This window comes from Pezoporus occidentalis, unplaced genomic scaffold (genome assembly GCF_034315485.1).
Source record: "Pezoporus occidentalis ecotype Australia unplaced genomic scaffold, CSIRO_AGI_Poc_V1 ctg179, whole genome shotgun sequence".
Classification (NCBI taxonomy): domain Eukaryota; kingdom Metazoa; phylum Chordata; class Aves; order Psittaciformes; family Psittacidae; genus Pezoporus; species Pezoporus occidentalis.
The window spans coordinates 867,244-888,515 of NW_026913629.1; the positions used below are offsets into that span (position 1 = coordinate 867,244).

General features: G+C 40.9%; 1 protein-coding gene across 2 annotated transcripts in view; it reads left to right on the forward strand.

The window, feature by feature from the left end:
• The window catches only part of MYL10 (myosin light chain 10), a 62,078-nt gene that overhangs the window by 8,637 nt on the left and 32,169 nt on the right, over positions 1–21,272 (forward strand). The window contains exons 2-3 of one of the 2 annotated variants that reach the window (XM_062614947.1): positions 5,651–5,827; positions 16,939–17,005. The gene's annotated coding sequence lies outside the window, so the exon portion shown is untranslated. The remainder of the gene's footprint in view (positions 1–5,650; positions 5,828–16,938; positions 17,006–21,272) is intronic. The other variant, XM_062614949.1, reaches the window with a different exon arrangement.

Sequence of the window (21,272 nt, forward strand, 5' to 3'; positions counted from 1 at the left end):
TAGACCAATGCAAAGCTGCCTTTGTGGTGCTTACTGCAGCTTCCTGCTCTGGTGGCCTGTGAATGGATGGGTTTCTTTTTTGCTTAATAAACAGCCCTCAAGTATCTGTCTGAAACACACCATTAAAGCCTTAACTCAGCAATCTAAAATACTGGTTTTTTTTTCCTCCTTACCTACATGTCAAATCATAAACATCAGCTTTAGTAATAAATATTTCTATTTTATATTTGTATCTTTATGCCTTTATCCCAGTTGAATTTTCAAGGCTAAGGGCTTCAGTATGAGATTCTTGCTGCATGTTTAACAAACACATAGTGAAAAATAAGATATTCTGATGTGGAGATTATTATACATAAATCATTGAAAAAATGCTCTTTTTTAGAGAAGGGAATCACAAAAGGAGTCATTGACCTGAATAAAAGAAGCTCAGCTATACTCCAGAGAATTTGCCATTTTCAGTACATGTTAGTGCTTGTGAACAATTGTAATTTATTAATCCTGTTCTCTCTTCTTTTCCTCTCTACTTGCACATTTGCTTTTTATTGTAAGCAAGAATTGTATTTATTTTCTAAGGGTGTAAATTGATCTTGTGGTCACTGATAACCACTAAAAGCTACTTGATTGTCAGAAAACCCTCTCAAAAGACCCATAACTAAAGTAGGTAGAAAAGACCTCCTTGCTAGATCATTCAATTTTAATATTTCTAAGAGAAAAAACAGTATTTGCATCCTGAAACAGAGCCAAGGATATTCTGGCCTGATTTGCAGGTCATAACTCTCCTCATGGTTTGTTTGGAAACAGAAGCTCCCTGCCTAGTGCAAATTGATGTAGCTCTGCTGCTCCAAATGAAATACAGTTGGCTGTGCTGATAGATTCCAGGGTGCTCATAGGATTTTTCATGATTGTGCTATTTAAATGGGAGCTGAACTCTTGGAAATTGTGCTTCTCATGCAGAGAAACTAGAAACAGAGCTTAGAGAGCACAAGTACATTACTATATGTTATCTTCCTGTTTACATCTTGAGTGTATCTGTTGTACAGAGGCTTTATTCGGTGAAGAACTTCTGCTCTCGGCATCCCAAAGCTTCCATCAGCATTCGGTGTTTGCCAAACATTCATAGCCATGTGCAGATAGATATATGTACATGTGCACCTACACTAACAGATGGGACTGTGTTTTTCCTCATGTCTCTCTTTTCCAAATGAAGATGTTCAGTGTATTATACCCCCAGCAACCAGAACTAAATTCTGCAAAGGAAGAGGCAAGAAACTAAATGGAGTCCAGGGTCTGGTAATCTTATCTCAGTAAATATCCAGTTCTAATTTGTAATCACCAGGTGTCTATCTGATGCATGAGTTTTCTCTCTTCCCAACACTCCTTCCAGTTACCTGTGAAATTGCCTGGCTTCACTTTGAATTGAGCTGTAGGCTCAGCACCATGTTTTGCTTTATTTAACAAATGTTGACTTTTCTATAAGATCTGTTTTCTTCCTTTGTCAATGTACTCAGAATTTTTCACAGTTTTTTGTGTCTTCCCTGTGGTGTGTTGTAAACTTACTAACAGAAAGAATCATTAGTGCCTGAGTTTCCCTTCAGCTGCAGCCATTCTGTTCTGAGGGTAGACTGATGTGCCTGCTGTCTGTACTCAAGTTGTAAATCTTACTCTTATTCAGTAGGTTCTGTGTGTGGCTTATCTCTTGTCAAGTTTGGAAATGATTTTTCCCCCCTTATGTTGGTAAGATGAGGTGCTTGCTTGCTAGAACACTAATTCTGCCCCCCCCCCAACATATTTGAAGATGGGGGGGGGGAGATACAAAATAAACCTGTATGCAAGGAGAAATAACCAAGAAATATGTGGTATATTTGTGCTGTACATTTTACTAGTGTCTTAATGTGGACATCAGAGTGTCTGTCTTTGCAGATAAATTTCTGTATTCTGAGCAGTATTGACTCAGGAGTGTACCCATCCATTATATGGTAGTAGTAGCAGGTCAGCCTTTCATGTGATGTATAGTTTTCTTTTCTTCTAGTAATGATAGAATAATATCATTATTCTTCAGCAGCTTCCAGGTAATGTCCCTTTAGATTGTCACCCAGCCACCAGTTAATTGTGTGTAAATGCAGATCCTAATTCAGAAGAAGCATTACCTTATACTGTGAAAGGGTTGGAAAAGAGCTTCTTGCCAAATGGAAGCTGTTGGGATAGGTTGAAGAAACAATTGCCAGTATCATTCCTCCTATATACATGATTAGTTTTGGAAAGAGAGTTGTAATTATTGATCAAGGAATGCCATACGAAAGTCTATTTCACAATCCTGCTCTACATCCTGGGTACCTCTCTGGCCATGTGAGATAACCTGTCACTGCCTCCCTCAGTACCAGGAGGTCTCAGTGTTCCTCAGCACACTCACAGATCCTGCCTTCCTCCTTTTTCTCTCTTCTTTCACTACTTTCTGAATTTATTAACCATCTGTATTGGGGAAAATTTGACACTATGAGAAATCAGGTGTTAGTGATTTGAAACCTTTTTTGATGACATCTCATTTCTTGTCGCTTACCTGATACATCCTACGTTATTCTGCAATAATTAAGACCACAGTGAGAAACAGTCAGTAGCCGAAGGGAGTGGAAACCAGTTCTCCAGTAGCTACAGAGCTGTAACAAGGAGATGATCTGATTGTAGCTATGTAAGAATCTTGCACAATTCCTGCCAGTTTCTCTCTGAGGCTAGGAATAGAAAAATAAGACATTAAGAAACAGTAATGTACAGAAGACAGACCAGCAGAGCACTGACCTTTCCAATGTGGTCTCCTACTGTGCTTCCCTAAATGATGTTTTATTGTAAAGAACACATCTTTTATTTTCTATTATACAAACAAAGAAACCTCACAACACACTTTGGGGAATTGTCAAAGAATTTGGGGTCTGGTTCACAGCCTATTGAGGTAATAGAAATTGCTTCTCATTCTGTACTTCCTGGTCATTTTTTAGAAATGGTTACAATGGAAAACCTTAAGTTGGGCAGATGTTAACTGTCTGGTATGAGACCGAGGGATCCCTTGTATGAAATGCTGAGTAAAGCTGGCTGGAAAGCAAAACATCTGCTGTAGAACAAATGTGGATGGTTTAGAATTTTTGTCTTATCAAAATAAAAAGACCGTTTGTTAAAGAGAGAGCAAATGAGCAGGACAGAGGTTGAGGTCACAATATGCCAAAGCCTGGTTCTGAGGTCCCATAAGAGCCAGAAGACCAGGTTCATGTTTATGTTCCACAACACCTTCTTGACTAGGATCAATCCATTTAGCACAATAACTCCTGTTGGATTGGTTCTGACTCCATAAAAATCCCATTCCTTGGGGCAGACACGAGACGATGGCTCAGAGGTTGGGGTATTTGCAGTGACTGTGGGAAGACTATGTCAAATGCTTGCTCTGCTTTATTTGGACCCAACTCAATCTTTCCTCTATCCCATGGTATAAATCCGCATCACTAGGGAATGTGCTAACCACTGTGCTGCTGGCTATGCTGGGATCCTTTCCCAATCAGGTTTTGTCCATCGGTCTCAAGCTGGGCTGGAAGATTCTTCCCAGCAAGCATTTATTGAAACTGATGTGTTTCCCACAAAAAGCTTTGGTTCTGAGATCAGCATTTGCTGTCTTCCCATTGCTCCACTCCCTCCCCAAAAAAAGGCCTGTTGGAAAATTCCTGCCTAGCACCAGCACGGAGCACTGATGAGGTCAATTGACCACTTGTCTCCTTCCAACATTTGTGTCTTTTTATTTCAAAACAGTTAGAGAGCTGCTCTTCAGGGCAGGAAATGGCAAAATAAGCCAAGGCTGAATTTAAATAGTGCATTTAAATAGTGCATTCAACTGCAGCTTGCAGTTTTGAAATAGTCTTTATATAGAAGATGTTGTCTCAACTACCTATTGAACACACTGAACATCCCACGTGTCTCATCTTCCTGCTTTGCACACACCAACATTTATCTCCTTAAATGTCAGAGCCAATACGGTAAGAAAGAGGCCTGGAATAGGAAACTTCAGTCATAAAACCCTAAGACCATCCCAAAGGGAATTTTGATGTCAGATGAAGACTAACTGGGAATGTGTATGTTGAACGGAGGGGAAGAAGAGAGAAAGAGGTCAGAGAGGTCTAAACAGCTCTTGCATGTGTTTGTCCCGAGCAGAAAGACAAAGAATGCTAAACAAAGATGTTATTTGCATTAGAAATGTGACCACTCTAGGCAGCATGTACTGCGGCAGCTTCCCTAGTGAGCAGATTGCTGTTTGTAGTCCTACCTCTGCTGCTGGTCTATTGAAGGGGTCTCAGACAAACAACTTTCCCCTTTGTGCTCCTGTTCCCCTCGCTGTAAAGTGGTGTCGGTGACATTTGTTGCCTTTGTAAAGCACTTTGAGATCTGCAGGGAAAAGGGATGTGTTAGGGTGGTCGTTTGTTCAGAAAGGGAAACAGCTGTCAAGCTGAAGTTTGAAGTCATCCTTATCTTCCTGTGTCTCTTTCTTCTTGGGGATTTTCTTTCTCTGTTGGGAAGAAACTAGTGACTGTAAACCAGTGAACTTAGTAGTGGCCAAAAGTCTTGACCTCTGAGTTGAAAATGAAACCTTCCTGTAGGTTAGTTGTGGGATGCAGGTGATGTGCACTGAAGGTGTATGCAGGTATTTGGAAAGTAATTTACAGGTGACAGATGGTGACAATTCTCTGGGTGTCCCATTGCAAAATGTGTTGAGCTAAAAGGAAAGGCAAGTCAGTGGTGCTGACCACAGAGTGAGCATCTTCCCCAGCTGGAACTCAGATCAGCAGCCTTATGTTGGAACTGCCCTATTCTTGGTCACACAATTTATCCCACCATGCGGGGTGTCTTGAGCTACATCTCAGCTACAAGGGCTTCAGGGCCCCAGGCTGGCCAGCGATGGGCACTACTCATGCTAGCCCCCTTTCAGGTTCTTAGTCACTGTGCTTGTTTACGTGGTCACAACACTGAACTACTCCAGGATGCAGTGACTGTCATCAGAAGCTTCTAGTATGCATAGGCAGGGCAGGTGTGAACAAGTAATGTGTTTTGCTCATGAGTAGAACAAAACTGAAGCAAAGATAATGTGCATTAAATAGAAATCTTATAATGTTTTTTAAAAATTGTGCTGTTGCCACTTCCTATACATAAATTGCCTGAATTTGGGTCACAATAAGGAATGTTTTAATGCCTTGGAGCCCTTATAACCTATTTCCATGGACCTCACAAGCAATCAATAATACAGCCAAAGCAGCTCTATTTAAAGGCTTTGTTCTGCCATCTGATTCCTGAGCAGATTTTTCATGACCAAGATAGAGAGTGGAACAAATGGCTATTCAAGAAAACTTGTTACAGAATGAGATCCCACACTTCAGGCCCACAGCTTATTGTCAACATGGAATCCCAGTTCAGAAATCCGGGATTGCTTTATCAGCAAAGTTACAAATATTTACTGCAGAACAGAAGTCAAATGGGAAGGACTGTCTAATCCAAGCTATGCATGCGTATAACTGCCCTAACCATGAAAACAACTGTTGTCTCAATTTTTCTTGCTATATGGGTGGTCTCCAGTGTTACCCATAAATAATCTTCTTTTCCCTTTGTTTTATACTTTGTACAGGATAAAGAGGATAATAACCATACCAGCTTCACCAGCCCATGGAGAGAACAGCTGAAGAGAGCATGTGAAATTGCTGTGATGAATAGCAGAAGAGGAGGTTTCTTGCAGTGAGAGAGATCTAAGCAGCACTTCAGGCCAGAAGGCAAACTGAGAGAAAACTTTTTTGGATGGAACCAGGTAGGTTGCTAGGATCATTTTAGGAGTGGTGTCTGATATTATAGATCAGAAAGCTGAGGGGTTCTCCATGCAAAAGAAAACCAAAGGAAAATGAATGCAGTAAAATGTGATTCAAACCTTATCTAAATTAAGGAAGGGAAACTAAAGTGCTATTCCAAAGAAAGAGCTTGAATTCAGTCAAAGAAAAGAGGTTCTGGAACAGTAATCTGTAGCTTAACATGGGCACAGCAATAAGCAGTTTACCTTGAAAAATAAATTGCAATTGCTGGAATAGTTTCCCTCTAGGTATATTCATAGTATTTACGATTCCAACCACTATTATAGTCCACTATGCCACACTGTCCGGTGTGCCAGCACTGTCTGCTGTTACTAGTTCCACATTCAGTCCACTCAAAGACCCATGAAACTAGCTCAAAAGAGTTCAGTCTTCTGACCATCATGCATCAGACTAGTACTGCAGGTGTAATACACAGCAGTCTTTCCTAAATTCCTGGTGGCTCTGAATCTTCTTTCCTTCATTAGGGTCACAGGAACTAGACTATTGTGAAACTGTTTCAGGAGAGAAGAGAACTTTCCTCTTCTTTAAAGACACAGAGAAAATAATGTGTACCTTTCTATTAAAAATGTGTCTTGCCAAGGAGGAGCAAGGCTTGACACCAGCATGTTTTAAAGATAACTCCACTGTGCTCCATAGTTAACTGCTTCAGCTCAGTATGCAGTGATAGGTAACTATTGTGGTGGTAGGGGACTTCTTGGGAGCTTGAAAAGCAGTGACCTACAAGCCTCTCTTCCAGAGGCAAGATCAAACCATGCTGTCTGTCAGAGAAACTGAGCAAATTCATAAGGTGTATGTGGGATACATGCAAACCACATCTATAGCATCCCAGACTCCCCACTGCCTTCAGTAGCTGCTAAAGAATCCAGATAGCTCAGACCAAGGAGGTGTAAGTTGATTGACCCCTTTAGCTCCAGATGCCTTTGGACTATCAGTAGGAGGACTTGCTAAGCTTTAATCTGGCTCTGGCCAGTCAACACACTTTTGTGAAGGCTTCAGGCTGGTTTGACTATTTCCTACCAGCAGCAATCCAAATGTTGAAGATCAGCACATTAGCTAAACATTAACAGAATTTGAGGCCAACAGTTCAGCAGTAAAATGCTGCCATGTGGCGAGGTTTTTTTTTTCCCTTATCTATAGCTGTCACTGATGTGAGTTTATACTAGTGGCCCTCTTCTCCATTTCACTAATGACAGCTGTAAACCTCCTCTATCAACAAGCTGGCTTAAGCTATGACATTATTGGCTTTGCCTGTCTCTCTGTACACTTGGCAACCTCTTCCTTCTTCTAAAAGTGTTTTGGAAGCTCATATACATCATAGTGGGACACTAAATCTATTGCTGGCTTAGTGATGAACAGATGTCAGGAAAAAAATGGTAACAGGAGAAAGACTGAAAAACCCTATTCTTCCATGAGAGCCCTCCACCTAGGAGGGGTGGAAGTAAAACTGAATCCACAATGTTGCCTCCCTCTCAGAGGCAGGACTAAAACTTATGAGTGAGTATATTACAAGAAGTATCTGCACACCATTCACAAAAATAATTCTGCATTTCAGAAGATGGGAGGGTGGGGAGGGGGAATTATAGTTCTTGAATTCCCAAGTTCCTAAATCACTTCTGAAAGTAAAATACTCTTCAGTCAGAAGCTTTTGAAAGTATTATCCTCTGTGGTTTTTAGTGGTGTTCTTCAAGCACTAAAGTGATTTTTAAAGGCACTGATCACCCATACATTGCTTCGAAGTTACTAACAGTTGTGAGTAGTCAGCACATTTGGAGAAGTTGAGGAGTTTGGTACCTCAGTTCATTTGCTTGTATTTTAAAACTGTGGCCTCTGATTTTATTGACTTTTGAGACAGGTGAAGTTGATAAAGTGAATGGGTATTAAAAACCGAAGTGCAGCAGAGGATTAAAAAGCAGGGAAGATGATTAGAACAGAGATTGTGGCTGAGATTAAAAGGCAGGATTTCATTGGGATGTTTTCCTCATGTCAAGACCTCCTTTTTATTGCCCTTTTTTTCTGTAGATGGAGCAGCCCTGAAAAAGCTGCATCCTGACTCTCCCACATCCCTGTATTTTATCATAGTCAATGATGCACATCCTTGTAAAAAGCAGGTTAAATATTTTTGCGGTTAAATGTCACCTGGCTTGGTGGAAGCAGAAGCCTCACATATAGGGCTGGTAAGAATGAGTCATTTTATAAGTTATAGTGTCTGTTGCTCCCCCTTGTCTAGACCTGTTTTCATCTTAAACCTAGCAAAGCCCTGTCATTGAAGTCACTTAAAACCTGGACTGGAGACTTCATACCCCAGTGTACTGTACTTGTACCCTGCCTGCAAGCAGCAGTTCTGAGCTGGGACTCTGTTCCCTGGCTACAGTTCCTCATTCTCAGAGTCCTCTGAGGCTTTGTAGTAAGTTTCACATCTAACTCTGGAGGTCTGGTCAATTCTGCTGCTTGGATCTCCTCAGTGAAACAGAGTCTGACCTGGTTAGTTCTTGGATGGGGTGATCTCCAAGGAAAACACAGGTGTTAGCCTCAGGAAGTGTGGCTGTGATTCAGTAGGTGGCTTGATTCCCTAAGAGTCAGGATTGAACTGGTAAGTCTTTGCAGGGCAGAGAGTGCAGTACTGGCAGAGACATCTTCCAAAGGTCAGGGCAGGATGGAAAATCGATGTCTTTATTTTGTTTGCAAGGGCTTGAGGAAAAGTTCCTGCCCTGCTAATGAGGCACCTCTGATGTAATCAAAGAAGTCAACAAAACTTGCTTTAAAACTGGGAAATGACCCTTTGAAAAGGTCCCGCTCATGGTTTTCTAAGAGGCCACAAAACACCATTCCTCTAGTCTACAAAAGCCCAATTCTTCTATAGCCCTGCTACTACTGAATGAGAGGTCTTCTTGTAACATAAACCTTCCTACCTCTTTGGTTGCAATCATGTATATTACAGTTATCTCAAAACTTCAGCTCTCTAAACAAGAAATGATGGTGTGGTTCATCCTATTAAAACTGGACAATGATCTTACTGACATCAAATGGACTCATGTGAATTGCCTTTCTCAAATTAGTGTGAATGAATATGCCTTGTTAGAATAAAGTGCCTTAAGATGAAAGCTACCTTTAGGATAGATTATTGCCTCATGAAGAGAGAACTTTTTCAGGACAATTATTGATATCCTTTACTTGCATTAAGTCTATTGATCATGAATTTATTGCATCTTTATTTGGGACAGTGCTGAATGCATGCTTAGTTATAAAGTATTGCTTCACTATTCATTACTGATTTATTGAAGCCTGTAATGGGAACAGAATGAAACTACTAAGCATTTTGAACGTAAAGTCAAGTGAATGTATCACATACCCTTAACATTAAGTGCCTGTTTAAATGTTATCCCCAAAAGAAGGATGGATTTCTCATCCTTAAATCATAGGGGTCAAAATTCTGGATCTGATTCACTGAATCAGTCAACTCAGTATAAACAAACTTCTTCTGGTCATCCAGTGATGGTACTTTCAGTGCAGAAACGCTCCTGGATGCTCCATCTTATCTGCTGCTTGTTTTGGTTAGTCCTGGAGTTCTTTAAGTATATTTTTGCCATTTGCAGCTGCAATTGCTGCTTATTGGGGGGGGCAAATACAATTCCTAGATTTTAGTGGGTTCAGGCATCTTCATGACAGCTTTACTGACCTTGCTCACATTATGCTCTTCCTGGCATTTCCTCCTTTTGAAGTCATTAAAACCAATTTCATATCTCTAAATAAAATGTCCTAATGTATCTAATATTTGATGAGGTCTGGCTGCTGCTGCTTTTCTTTGTAATGTTTACACCAGGTGCCTCTTGCTATCAAGGAACTAAGAAATGAATAAATTTAACAGATACTTCTTTTAATTAGCCCCCAAAGAGCTTAGCAATGAAAAACATGATCAGAAACATTTTCCTGCTTTAGAAAATATAAGGCTTTTTCACAAAGCCACTACTCAGAATTACAGAACAGCAATAAAATCATCACTTGCATGCAGAAATAGATTGTTCACACAGGATCTTGTATGAGCTGTGCATTTACTGCTATTAACTTTTAATCATGCAAACACTTCCACACATGCATCTGAGTAGAGCTATTGAAATCAGTGGGACAACTATGCTGCCAAACATTAGGTGCATGCATTAAAGCTGGTAGGATTAGAGCTCCATTTGCGTATATCCCAAAGAGCTTTGCCCTCTCTTAGGAAGGGAGAGGAAAATTTATATTCCAGATTGGTGTAATTACTGTAGCACATACAATATTGGCAAACTGGATTCTCTGAATGTCTGCAACGTTTCAAAGCAGTTTAAGATACAGGCTAAAGGCTGACAGTTTCTTATTCTGACTTATATTCTACCCCCTCTGCTTTTGATTCTGCATTCAGAGCTGCCATAAGAATGTCAGCACTGCAATAAATATGCATTTATATAGCACCTTTTTTTTTGAGGTGTTCTAAACACTTTACAGACAATCCTTTCTCTTCATAGATCTCAAAGTATTTTAGAAAGCTCTGTTAGTATTGTTATTTCTCTTTTATTGAGGGAGAAATGGGGGTGTTTCAAGGGAAGCAACTGATCCAGAGACCACTGCTTCCAAATTAGATAAATCAGGGTTCTCCTATAAACACTTTCTCCAAAATGTCACAAGTGGCTCCGAGGGAAAACATAAAGGTTTTGTTTCCATGTTGCAGTTAGGTGATACAGGCAGGACTGCACAAGGCTTAATAAACATCATGTGTGATGATAATCAGCCTAAAAAACTCCACTCCGTAGCTAGGACATTGTGAATTAAAACCAAGCACCCTGACGCCAGAGTTTTGTTGTAGGGTTTAAGCCCCAGCTTTACTTGGAGCTTTAAGGGAGATCTAGCCTTGATCCAATAGCCCAATATAAATCCTGAAGGCTATATTTGTGTATGGTTTATCTGGCTTGCAGCTGAATTGTCCCCAAGATGTACAGATAATGCAGCCCTGCACTTGAAATACACCCAAAACCTGGAGCAGTGGCAGTGGAAAGCAAACATTGACCACACAGAGTGGCAGAAACCAGCCTGAGCTGATGCAGCCAGAGTTAGCATATCCTTTTGGTAGCTGATGCACTGCTATCAGGTGTGCCTGTGCTGTGGTCCCTGGCACATCCCATAGGATCCATAATGCTTCATTAAGGAGTCACAATCCCTAGCTAACAGAGTGTACAGGGTCATCCCATTGTATTGATCCAGTCCCTTAAGTAGTTAGTTGAGGGGAAACTAAATACTCTCTTAGCTCCCCCAGCTCTGTGGAAGTTCCATATTTAGGGAACACTACAGAGCTACAGAAACAATCTCTTCCAGCAAAATATTTCTAATGATGTTGTATGGGAAATGTCTTAAAAGTGACATCAGTTCTTCTTTGGAGTCATTAACAACCAAAAATGAATGCAGGAACGGTGTGAGAGGGCTGGAAATACGAGGAGGTTTAAAGTGTATCTCTTACATGTGCTCCAGCAGAGAGAAGGGAAGAGATCCAATTGCTTTCTTATCCTTGGAATTTCTCTGTTGATTTTAATAGTGTGATGCCCTAATGACAAACTCCACACACACTCTGGGGTATGTTCTCAACTTAATCCATGGGGATACATGTCTGTAATACTCATTAATGTCAAGGAGTGTTAGGATGAACATAAATCTTTGCTCACTAAGATGTTACTCTGGACTCTGATGTACACCATGCAACATCAGTTGCTGACTGAAGAAAAAGAGGAATTCCAGCACCTAGAAAGTCTCTTTGAGAGTTCCTAGACTAAACAATCGATCCAGCCAAAAAAAATCAGGGATGAAATTTCTACTCCACACTTTGGTTCAAAAACACCAGCTGTGATAAAGAAAGATGCATACTCAATGGGCAGGCTCTGGCTCACACAGGAAGTCCATAAAATGCCTAGGAATCCCCACTTGGCTAGACAAACTAGTTCCACCAGAAACCTTGGAAAATAGATAAGCAATACATTTGTCAGTAAACCTCGAGTGCCATATAGCTAGGGAAAACATCACTCTCTGCATATACATAAAGAGGAATGTTGATGCCAAGAAATTGGAACTACTCTATAACAGACTTCTGATTTGTGATTTCTTTGGCACTGAGCCTAACAAAAATCACTGTGATTTCCAACTACAAATATTTTTGGAACCACCAGACTTGCTCCCATGTGTATGTTAAATGAAATGAATGTTCAAAACCCATAATAAAACTCCAGAGGGAAGACTCCGATCAGAATATTAACATTAATCTTAGGAAGTCACTAGGAACCATTCAAACTATAGTAATAAATTGCAATAAAGAAGGAATATAAGGGCTTTTTTCTGCCTATCCAGTAAGCAGGTGTTACTGTGAACACTCTACACAGCACAGAATTGAAGTGGTTGCCCTTAAGTTTCCCAGTTGCATAAAATAAATAGATGACATTGCCATAATATGTACAACAATCCCTCTTCTACTTGCTAAAGTGTAGTTTAGGGAATAGTGCAGATACCGAAATAACGTCATGCAGCTATCCAGGACAAGGCTGGAATGTTTTCAAAAGCAATCCTTCTATCACCAGTTTCAGAGTCCAAAGCAGGAGTCTGAGTTCACTCTGGATTTATGTTTGGAGCCATTACCAGGCTACTTGTGCCTGGGTCCCTCCTCATTCAGCCTGGGAAGCCAAAGATGCCAGGGCATGATGCTACCATGTTGCTCCAGTACCAGAGCAATGGCTGAGCTGCAGTGTTCTGACCTGCCACCAAACTGAACTTTGCTTTTGTTTCTGTTTGGATCCAGACTGATGTGCCTAAGTTTCAGTATGTAAAATGGTAGCAAAGTACCTTATCAACACTGGCTCAGTTTTCAAAACTAAGGATCGCTTTCAAAAGCAACTTTCTTTGACTCACAGCACTTAATCTGGACTGCTCAGGGCTGTCATCTTGATATATATGTTCAGTCTTATACCATTGAGTTTAAATGCTTTGACCACAGTCTCCAACACTGAAGTAAACCCGCAGCTCTCTGTGTACAATATTTCTTGTAAAATTTAGCAAGAAGAATGATGAAGTGAATCAAACCAAACCAAACCTGCCCTTTTAATGTGATTGGATTTTTTAATGTTTTGTCATTAATGTCATTACAAGGTAGCTTTCCTGTTCAGGCACTGATTCCCAATGGTGAGCACAGTTCTGTTGTTACGGAGAAGTCATTTGTCACACCTGGCTATTTTGTGGTGTTCACAGTACTTCTGATGTAACTCAGGTTCCAGGAAGCCTGGAATCTCCCACAGCAAAGCCAGCTCTGCAGAGAGCTGTAGCACAGCGGCAACCATGGGGTTGGAAGCTCATCCACGTTGAACTGTATCATTGAATCTTTTGGGATTCACTCCGAGTTTGTTGGGAAACTGAGAGGTTGTATGTCAAATCTTGAAATGCAAAGCATCAAGACACCTCCAGGAATTTTTTTGGTCACATGTACAATGTAATTCACAAAGAACTATCAAAACAGGTAGTGGTTTTAGTGTGTTTAGTGTGGCCCTATGATGAGTTTTCTGTGTGCAGCCTCACAGAACAGCAAAATTGTCCTTCCAGGTATGAACAGTGCTCTATTATTAGTCTATTAAGTACTAGGAGCAAATGAAGGACACTTCAGATGACTCTTGAAGAATGAATGGGTAGCTACTCTGAAATTGGACCCCAAGTATGGAAACATACAATAGGATGTGTCTGTGGGAGATTATTTTGGGGCCATATGGTTTCTTACTCTGCTTCACCCTCCTTTTTGGGAAACTAACATGTCTCAGCACCTTGTATTCATTTGAGATTAATATGGGCATGTTTCATGGGAACACTTTGTTGGGTACGAGGAATTGTGTTCTCTCATAACAGAACTGCTCTGGTAATGCCTCCTGACCTGTCTTTGTGGAAAACACACAGGGAGAAGCTCTTAGGCACTAATTCTTGTCTTCATCCTACAAATAAGTTGCTGGTTTTTCTCTTTACCGCTCTGCTTTTATCTCTCCTCTATGCTGTCTTACACATCTCTCCTGCTGACTGCTGGTGGAAGCCTGTGATTTGTACCAAGCAAACACATGTGCAGCATCCACCATTGTGTGGTCTCATGTTGTGAACTTACCTGTGGGTGTTTACTTTGGTGGCATGACCTGGTATTTTGTAGCACTGTATCTTTTTTTCTCCTTCCTTGGTGTTTTTTTCCCCTCAGCCATGATAACTCTTCGTCAGAAGCTGCTGCATTTCTGCTTTGATCATACAGAATGTACCGAATAGCCTCGGGTAACATGGCACTGCTTAATACAGATGAAATAGCTACAAACCCTCTTAGAAGTAGGGTTTAAAAAGGGATACCAGTGAAATCAGATCCCTCTAGCTGGACAGCAGTCTGATAGGAGAACAAGGGCTGTTGTGGTATTTGGCAGCCAGACAGTCTTTATTGTTATTAGATGAAACAAAGCTTGTGATCTTTAGTCCTTGACCTTAACTGCAGCAGCACACTCTTAATCAGACCTTAATTTAACACCTAACATGGTCACAGAAAGGATCGGACATGGGCTGCTGGTTTAATTACATGTAGCTGATATCATCCAAACCAATTTAACCTCATTGCTGTTGTTGGGCACTGGATGGGAATCGCCCTTTAGACAGAGAACAAAACAGTTTCCCACAGAAAAAAAGAGCAATATGCCATTCAAAGTTTGTGCATTTCCTTAAAAAAATATAACTACTCCTTTGGATGCTTTGCTGATGATGTTAGAACCTTTTCAGGAAGAACTGGAATCAGTATGATTACTAAATCTGTTTGCCCTTTATGCTGTCACTCTGGCATTTTAAGTATTCCTAGTATTTAAAGATTAAGAATCTTGCAGATGGGGTTCTCCCATCCACATTCATTGAACCTATTGTGTTGTAGCATCTGATGACTGAACTGGGCAACTGGGTAAAAAGCCGTATTTATGGGTAAAAAGTAATATTTATGTGTTTCATGATAAGATTCTCACATTTTGCAACTGCTTAATTTGTGCTCAGTTCTTCACAAACTGACACAATATTTATTTTTGACATTTAAATCTGAACAGTCGTATTTTTACATGTTTTGACACAAAATTTGATCTCTTTCTGAATTAGTCTGGAAATCCAAAGTCTTCCTTCAGAAGCAGGATTGTTTTGATTCATCAGATTTCACTCAAACAAATGTTTTTCACTGAAAACACCATTAGCAAACCAAATCCACAAGCAGCATTGTAAATTTTCTGCAGGTTTTTAGTGAAATCACCGACTTCTGCATTAAATCCCAGTTAAATACAAAAAGATTGTTGTGAACATCATAGGTTTCCTTGAAAGAGATTGCCTTGAGTGTGCTAGAAGGAGAAGTCTACCTCTACCAGAGCACTTAGGCAAAAATACTAATGAATAAAAGTCATGTAAAATATTAGCAAGCAGCAAGGGCTTGATCTCTGGGACTGAGATGACAGGGATTCCACTGTCAGTGTTTGTCACTGGCTTCGTGAGACCTTGTGCACTTTATGTTGCTTCCACAGATGAACTGATTGCTGTTGCTGAAGTGGTTGGAGATGTTAACATTCGATGTTGTCTGTCCTACCTGTCTGCAGGAGGTTATATGCCTTGTGGTAGGGATGGCAGAACAGGCCATGTGCCAGCACATTAGCTACTCGTGTTCACACTGTGGCATATTAACCTGTGTTACTGATGAAAGTGGATTTGCACTGAGACAACTTGTATAGTCATTGTGCACATGTAAATGTGAATGCAGGGTACCTACCAGTATCAGTAGGAAGCTTCTTACTTCCACTCTGCCCAGATGTGACTTCACAAGCTGTAAGAATCAAGCCCAGTGTTTTTAGGTTGAAACAAATTTAGAAGCAAAATAAATCCTAAACCTTTATGTGAAGCTCTGAATAAAATCTGTCTTTTCTTCTGTTGCCGTGTAAATGCTTTTGCACATTAAAGGCCACATCACTGAAAATCCTCCCTGGTGCTTTCAGTGTAGAGGCTGTTTGAATGGGAATTTCAACTGGACTGCCTAGAACACATTGTGTCCCCAAATGCAGGCTTTGGAAGTGGGAGTGAGCTACTGTACATTTGGTTCTTATTTTGAGTTTCTTCATGGCTGCTGTATTTATATTCTGGTTTGCTTTGCACAAACTTTCCATTGTAGAACCCTTGTGCTGACTGAGCTTTGACTGAGACAAAAGAAACTCTTGTAGTATTAGAGCCGTGGTGGCGCAAGGTGTAATCTCTAGCTGAAGCTATACTTACACAAAATCAATATGAGCAGCAGGTTGTCACTGGGACTGGAAAGAGAAACTATGACAGGCTTGTGCCTGTTTTTAGTATTTCAGTTTTATCTTGTGCAGTTCTTTTGTACAGGTCATTCTTGCTGTTGGAGGGGGGCTGCTGAGATTTTCCCAGGCCTGGCTAGGGGATCAGTATTTGCTTTAAAACCTGTATAAACAGTTACACGCCTTGGTAGCTTCAGATCCAGTAGCCGGAACAAATGGCATTTTGTATGAATTCTTCTAAATGAATTGCTCTGTGACCACTGCAGACATTGGAGTTTTTTGAATCGCGACAGCAGAATACTGTTAAGGCTGGAATACTGTTGAGGCTTTTTTGAAGAGCTCTGAAATGCCCTTCTTTCACTACCTAGATTGTTTCCAAAGTTAATGCAGTTAGCTCAAAGCCCGGTATGATTTCACATACTCCTGTGAGTTATGTTTTGACGTGGGGTTTGGACCTTTTAGTGATTGAATGTTTTTTTACAGGGCTCTTTGTGACCTCATGCTCAGGCAATCACTGTGTTGATTTGAAGGAATGTAGATGGGTCTGCAGAAATGTCAGGGTCTCCCATTAAGATGTCTCTTTCACCTCAGCAGGAGTACTCAGCATTACTGTGAGTGTCGTTACTGAGATGCCCTACAGTTAAGTAATATAGCATTAGAGCACAATTGCTCTGATGTATTCCAGTAACATGGTGCTAATGTGCCATTGCTTCGCTGTATTTCAGCACCAAGGCAGCACTTCTTTGGATTACAATAACATGGGCAAGTGGACTTCTGCTTTAAGAAAACAGAGTTAAGTCAGTCTATGCAGCAGGGTTATGCACTGGGACAGTGGGATGTAATCAGCAATTGTGCCTGAACGAAAACATGCTCTCAAGTGGCTTCTGAGTCCTGCAATGCCTTTTTCATACATTTACCTTTACACTCTGTGACTGTGATCCAAGGTGCAGTGGGAGTCAGTGGCACACTGTTTCATTGCTTCTGGATAGCTTTGGATCAAGCCAGGTCAGTACATTTCAAAGGGGCCCCTCTTTCACAATATCTAACCATAAGCATTTACAGAACCAGAGCACAGCGTAATGGTAACTCATGTAATATGTTTTGACTAAAGTTGGTCTATTTGGTATGCTGGCATCTGTCTGTACCATCTAATGAGGATTTACTCTACAAAGGCACTCAGCAGGTAAAAAGGCAATTTTATTTTTCAGGAAGCTCTTGTTTTAGAAGTTCTCCTTACGAGAAGGTATTTGTTATGCTGAGGATTGAACTCTTGCAAAGAAAGCAAAGTCTGAACTTTCTTGATAAACAACACACCTTATTCATAGCTCTCCTGAGGTTTTTTTTATTCTTATCATGTTTAGTGTTCTTAAGTCTAGAGTCCCCAAAGCCAGATGATTAGAGAATCTTAGTTTGTGTGAAGCTCAAAATAGGAGTTTTGGGCTTTCATTATTGTAGAGAAAAACTTGGTAATAAATGCACATGGAAAGCAAATACCAGAATGCTAAAAAAGAAACCCAAAGTCATAACCTAAACTGGTGCAATATTGTGGCACAGAGAATAATTTAGTCCCAGGTTCTCACTGAAAATTGCTGCTAATTAAACAAAATATTTTTAATTTTATTACCTTAAGGTTACTTAACCAAACATAGAATCATAGACTCATAGAATCACAGACTGGTTTGGGTTGGAAAGGACCTTAAGATCATCCAGTTCCAATCCCTGCCATGGGCAGGGATGCCTCACACTAGACCATGTTGCCAAAGGCTCTGTCTAATGTGGCCTTGAACACTGTCAGGGATGGGGCAGCCACAGCTTCTCTGGGCACCCTGTGCCAGCGCCTCAGCACCCTCACAGGGAAGAACTTGCTCCTTATATCTAACCTGAACTTTTCCTGTTTCAGTCTGAACCCATTCCCCCTTGTCCTATTGCTACAGTCCCTGGTGAAGAGTGAATTTGATGCAAAATTAAACATCAGCCTTATTCAGAGGTACCTGGATATCCGTGTCGGTATATGTGTGTGAGTTTGTATCTATGCCTTCTTATTTGAAGTTAAAATTGGTATTTTTGTGCCTCATTCATGACTTTCAAACACAGAGCTTGGCAGCACTGAACCCTTAGTTGTGGGTACGAAGCTTCTTTGAAATTCTAACCTAAATTTAAAATTTCTGCTATTAAAAAAAAAATAATCCTAGACCAGACAAGCCCCTTGCCAACTGCTGGGCTATAAATTACAGCCATTTCTTTTTATTACACTGTTATACCCTAAAAAAATAAACCCAAACCACCTAAACCCACAAATCTAATTACTCCAAATGTGCTCTTCATCCCAAGCCGAGCTGCTGAGCTTAGCCTCAGCTCCAAGTAGACTGTATGGTTTAGCTGCAAACTAGCAGAAGCTGAAATGGTAACACAACAGTAAGTGTGTATTAGCCCTTTAGGGAAATATCTAAACAAGCAATAAAATTAATGGAATACTATTTATAGCCATTGTGTCATAAATGTATTATTTATAAATAAAAGCAAAGCAGGTTAGCCATAGTAAACTGAGACAGCTCTACTCACAGCTCTGCAAGGTCCTGCACCTTAGCCAGGGCAACCCCTTCCAATCCCAACCATTCTATGACTCTATGATTCTCTTGACTGTAAAGGTGATTTAAGCTAACAGTGGATCTAGCCCAGTCTTTTCCAGTATGGCTGTCACTGCAGTGTTGGAGGTAAATATGAGGAAAAGACATGCCTATAAAGTAGTGTGCTGTTCTTTTCACTTACAGCTTGGAGCATCCTCTCACGTCTGAGGCCTCAGCCTTGGTCAGCAATATCAGGGTGTGGGCACCATTACAACCAAAGCAGATTCAGAGTAACTCAGGTTTAGCAAACCCCTTTAAATTCCACACTTTCCCTGGACAATCTACTTGTCTATCCTTGCAGGCAGAAATTGCTCCTGGTACCCAATTTAAAATCTTCCGTGTTGCAATCTGAGCCTATTACTTCCTATCTGTCATCACTAATCCCCATGGAATATGAGATAACTGTTCAGTGCTGGTTTTTGTCACAGAATTGTTACTGAGTTCTATTCTGATTTCTTTGGATTTTTTCTTGCTGCTTATGCTGCTAGACTTGCTCCCTTGGGACCTTGCCCATCCTCAGCAGAACTGCAGATTGACTTCATGGCGAATAAAACCACTTCTCCCATTTATACCCCTGAAATAGTCTTGCAGTGCTTGGGTATCATTGGGTGCAATTAAGTATTATTGGCCAGGACCAGTGACTTTGACATAGGTTTATGAATATTGAGAAGAAATGTTCCTATTCACTTAGGAGTTCCCTCAAACCTCAGAGAAGGGTTGTTCTATCAGATTTTGACTAAAGGTGAACAGGACCTACTGACTATTTTTTGATATCAGGTGTTATCAAAACACCTTTTGACATTGTTGCTATCAAAATATCTTTTGATATCAAAACACCTTTTGACATTGTTGCTAATGCAGATGTCTGGGTAAGCAGATCATGATACCAAGTGCTAGGCAGTCTTGAGGGTCTGTAGAGATGATCTCCTGTATAGGCTTAGTGTGGTTAAAGAGGAAGAGCATTGTCAGAGCAGTGACCTGGAGCAGGTTTTCTGAAATGTTGAGTAGAGAATCCATGTTGAGGCCTTCTAGGCAATACTGACCAGTTCTGTGCAGAAATGCACCCAAAAACGTGCTTTCAGCTCTCAGCTGGCACTGAGTGACACACACGGCCTCTGCAAAAGCCAAGGGCCAGCCACAAGACTTGTGCACCATGTAGGACAGTGACTGCTTTGCCTTAATCACTGCTTGAAGGCAGAGAGAAGGGAATTTGACTTTTGTAGCTCAGGAAGATGCAGCTGTGCACATTTGCATGTGTTTGTGCATTTTCCTGTTAAATGTCCCTACATTTTGAAAAGTTCAGTCCAGGAAGTTACCTAAAAAAATCAGCTGCTATTAAATTTATACTTAGTGTGTGAATCCTATTACAGGAGGCTTTGTACAGGTGGTCATTTCAATGTATTTGCTTATTTTTGTTCATAGCATTAGGCAGAATTTGTGTCTCATCTACTGCCTATTGACCTGACATAGCCACAGGGTTAGTTTGCAAGACAGAGGAAAAAACAAAGGTGGAGGCATTAATTGTTCATTACAGCATGTGAAAAATTGTAACTAATCACGGCACAGCACTGCTGCTAATGCATCTGAAACCTCCCTCCACCACACCAAACCGTATGGGGGTTTAAATGTAAATACAATTTGTAATTGAGAGCAGCATTTTATTACTTGCTTTTAAGAGGCACAGGACGCCTGTAACCCTCAATATGAAATTTCCGTTGGCTAGGAATAAATTCAGCTCTGTGTTTTGCTTTTATTCCCGCTGAGACGTGCGCATGAGAAAGGTAACGGCTGGTCTGCAAGCTTTCACCCTCTCACTCAGCGCTGAGGGGAGAAGTGGCTGGGAGCTGTGGTTTTCAGCCACACTACTGCCTTCCCCCCATTGCACGCTGGAGGCAAAAGCAAACATGCTGCAGAATAAATCCTCAGAGATGCTGAGAGCTGCTGAGCTACCACAGCCTGGGCTGGAGTCAATGTGAACTGCAGGTGCTGAGCCCTTCCCTGGATTTTGCTCTCATTTTCAGCAGTGTGCTGCCTGAAAGCAGCTTTTGCTGCTGACTGCAGTTAATTCTTTATCAGCCTTGCAATAGCACCTACAAAGTGTGGTCATGGGCTCAGATTCCATTGTACGAGGTGCTCTATAACTACAGAACAAGTAACAGCTCCTGCTGCAGTGCAAATATATGTGTAAGACAAGTGACAAGAAAAATATGCAGAAAAAGGAGTGTGGGACATTTTTGCTTCTTGTGTGATACAGGAGATGTCACAAGGATATATGATTTGTAGTTAGATCCTCTAGGGAACCAAATACTCAGGCTGTATTTGACTTAAAGAGTAACGCCTGAATGTAACCATAGCAGGATTCCACTTTAAACTTCAGGATTTCGGCTGCTCTGGGAATGCAAAGTTCCTTTGTGGCGATGGAGGCCTTGGAG